Below are 4044 nucleotides of genomic sequence, written 5' to 3'. Positions count from 1 at the left end.
TTCCCTCAATATAATCTCTAACAATTTTGTGCTATTCTTTCGAGGTTAATTGGGATTTATAATTTGCTAACTTTATTGACGGTGAACAAGTAAAAGGAACTGCTACCTGAAACAAGGAAAAACAATATATAGCCGACTAATCAATGTCCTGTATGGATCCTAATATTCAACTTATTTTTTCTTTCTTTGTCCCTTATACAGTTATACTTGATCTTTTTAAAAAGATCTGATAAAAAGTGAAATTACAAATATCTCAACGGTTAAAGATCAATAAAATTATTGAACCATGATTTGCCTCGTAACACTTCAATTTGCAGTGTCATTCATTTCCAAATCCAAAAGAACAAAAAAAATAAAATAAATTTTTCTTTACTTGCTCTATTTTTCCTCCAATTTTTCTCATTCTGACAGATTTTTCTGCAAGGAAAAATTTCTCTTTCTTCTCTAGAATGCATAAAAGTCCCGGCAAAATTAAAAAAACTGGACATGGTTTTGAAACTCTAGTTATTTGTTCCACAAGATTTCACACTTATCAGTAAAGATAAGTGTGCCTTAGGGCAAAAAAACAGCCTATTATTCTCAAGAAACATTCCAATACTGAGGAAAGCAATAACTTTTTATTTTTATTGTTTTAAATCGGATTAGCGATTTACCGGACTTGCAATCCATGGAGTGTGTCTCGCTTGTCTCTACATTTGTCTCAGTCAGATTCAATGTCATGTCCTCATATAAAAGTCAAGCCCATTGAACATATACTCCTCAAATTATCATTCTTTCTAGGACTTAAAACTTCTCCAAATTCACTAGATCATCAAGCTTTGTTTCCCCATTAGCTCATGATGAAGCTAATCTGTAGGTGCTCAAATGCTAAATAATTCTCTTCACTGACGTCCAGGGCCTGGGAACAGATGGATGGTGGACGTGATTCAATTGTTCCGATTACAAAAGCTGCTCTGATGGAAGCTTGACTGCACTATCAAACTTTGAGCTAAACTTCAAACTTATGTCCTAGATGATTTTTATAGCATATATATTTTGATGATTTTTATAGCATATATATTTTTACTTCTGATTTAGTTGTAATATATAATTAGTTGTTAGCTGAGTTGAGTATTTGGGAGTGTACTATATATTGTATTTTGAATTTTGCTTATGTATATAATTGTATTGTTCTAAGGAAAAAGTGAACAAATTCGAACAAAACCGTAGCATCATAGCTTATGAGTGCATTTGAGATTGAGATTGAGCAACTGTAACTTAAAAACTACAGTACTAAAGTGTTTGGTAAACACTAATTGCTGTAAATTGTAAGATATATTGATATTATTTTTAACTTGTATAATGAAAAATTTATTATATTTTTAATAATTTTGTTAAAATTATTATTTAATATTTACATTTACTACATATTATTAACGTTTCTTTAATAGTTACAGCTTTTTTTTATAGCAGCTGTAGCTTAAAAAGTACAGCACCTCAATCTCAAACGGGACCTATGTTCATTTACTTATTTATCTTGTTTTGAATAAAGAATTATTTGTTAATTACACTTCTTCTGTTGTTTCTTTTTGTGTAGTTTTTCTGAATAATTTCTAATGATGTTAAAACAAAATTAACATTTCCTAAGTTGATGAAAAAGGAAGTAGGAAGCCCTTGAATAATTTCTTGCGAAAACATTTACGCATATGCCAAACTACGGCAAGTAGTAAACAAAATACTGCTTCGTTAAGAAGATATAATGAGCATCACCATTGGAGAATTATGCAACTAAGGCCTAAAAGAAAAAGGAAAAAGAATAAAAAGAAGACAAATTAATTGGTTTCACATGGATTTTTTTTTAAATCTTTTTGGGCAAAAACTCACTGAGATATATCCAATTTTAATTAATAAGAGCATATATAATATTTGTAATTTCTTTTTTGATCATTTTGGGTTTCTATTATATATAACCATTAACAAGAATGATTAAAATTGGATAAATCTCGATTAGATTTCTTGGGATTTAGATTTATTGATGAACTAAATTTTTTTAATATTATAATCAGTGGTTACTAGACAATAAATAATATGTAATTAAATATTGATTGTATAATGTTATAAACATTGGTAATTTGCAGAGTTTTGGCAAAAGGATTCGCACAAGATCGATTTCAAACTATGCAAAACTCACCTACAGAAATCAAGCATGATTATCATTAACTCTCCAACGGTTAGTTCCTGAATCAGTGGCCATAATCAAAACAGTTTATTAGACTTTGTTTGAGGGAAATACTCCGACGAGACCAGACGTGATGAGCAGATGTTTGGTGGCAGAAGTCTGCGAGCAGCTGTGTCCTGTAAGAGCCAGGTAGCAGGGAAACAGGGGCAGGAATATCCTGCTCATCCATGAGCACGTCATCCGCGAGGCCAATTTCCTGTAAGAAGCATAAAGCCATTCCTGCTGTATTCTTGCTAAGGGTTGATTCGAGGAGACCCGGTCAACGACAGTTGGCGAGGCATGCTCTCCAGCCCGAGAATCTAGGCACGAAGGCCACGCAACCACCCACGACTACGGAAATGGGGAATCCACGTTCGAGAGGTGGGAGGATAACAGACGTAGACTGCGGAAAACTGGGATTTAGAGGAAGCCTATAAAAAGGTAGCCAACGAAGTAAAAGGGTTAGGAATTTTGATTCTAAAAGAGAGAAAACAACCTAACAGCCATAAGATTTGTGGCAAGCGTTCCCCGAACCTTCATATTTGACTTGAGCGTCGGAGGGTTTGCGCCGGGAAAACAACCGGCGTACTCTGACCTGTCTGTGTGCGCAGGAACCTCTGGAGAAGAAGCTTTACGAGGAGAGATCCTGGTCGTGGTGAAGTTGATCGAGCAGAAACACTGGTCGTAGAATGAGGACAACCAGAATCTCGCATCAACATTTTGGCACCGTCTGTGGGGAGCTGAGCAAAAAGCTTCTTTTGATAGCAAGAAGAGAAGGGAAGTAGCTGAAAAGCAATGGAGGCAGGAGGAAGTAGTGCACAAGGGGGTGATATGAGGCTTAATGATTCCGTGACGCTAAGGGTGATAGCCGGGGGCCCAACATTGGCTGGAGATTCCAACAGGTCGAGGAAGAATTATGCTAGATACGCCATGACCAGGAAAGAGGTATTCTTCAACACCCCAGCAGCCAAACGTGCAAGAGTTAGGCAAGTGCCAATCATGTGGACAGATGAGGATGAGGAAGGGATTTTATACCCTCATGAGGATGCTTTGGTCATCAAGGCCACTGTTGCTAGCAAGAAGTTTGATAGGATATTGGTTGACACAGGGAGCTCAGTTGACGTATTATTTAAGTCAACCCTTGAGGAGATGGGAATAGCAGACCGGAAGCTGGAATATACCAACACCTCCCTGAAAGGGTTTGGAGGAAGAAAACTGATCCCTCTGGGCATGGTCGAGCTGCCGATCACAATCGGAAGCTTCTCGACGGAAAGGACAATGATGCTGGACTTTGTGGTGGTAGACGAAGAAGGTCCTTATCAGATGATCCTAGGCCGGCCGTTTCTAAGGATGAGCAAAGTAGTGCTGTCCAACCACTATCTGGCTCTGAAGTACCGGGTGAATGAGATAGTTGGAGTAGTACGAGGAGACCAGAGGATCGCAAGAAGCTGCTACTCCTCGGCAGCAAGGGAAACAATGCAGATAACATCCCTCGATACCCGAGTGGAAAACAAGAACGGCAGACAAGAACCTGTAGAGGATCTGGAAACAGTAAGCCTGTGACCAGAGAATCCGGGAAAGACGATCAGAATCAGGTCGAGACTCTTAAGGGAGAGCAAAAGCAGGAGTTGGTGAAATGCTTACAGGCTCATGCAGATGTGTTTGCTTGGATACACGAAGACATGCCAGGGATTGACCCTGAGGTAGCATGTCATAAGTTGGCAATAAAGAAAGGTGCTCGGGAAGTACGGCAGAAGAGGAGTGCTTCAACCAGGAGAGGTATGAGGCCATAAATGGCGAGGTGGAGAAGCTCTTGAGAGCAGGGTTCATTCGGGAAGTCAATTACC

At 38.3% G+C, this 4044-nt stretch overlaps 1 pseudogene; it reads left to right on the top strand.

Moving 5' to 3' along the window:
• LOC112096999 overlaps positions 1 to 2389 on the top strand; it is a 4163-nt pseudogene extending 1774 nt beyond the window's left edge.
• The last annotated feature ends 1655 nt before the right edge of the window (positions 2390 to 4044 follow it).

The sequence above is a fragment of the Citrus clementina genome, unplaced genomic scaffold (assembly GCF_000493195.1).
Source record: "Citrus clementina cultivar Clemenules unplaced genomic scaffold, Citrus_clementina_v1.0 scaffold_7, whole genome shotgun sequence".
Taxonomy (NCBI): domain Eukaryota; kingdom Viridiplantae; phylum Streptophyta; class Magnoliopsida; order Sapindales; family Rutaceae; genus Citrus; species Citrus x clementina.
Note: the sequence above shows the minus strand (reverse complement) of the source record. Positions and strands in the feature narration are given on the sequence as shown.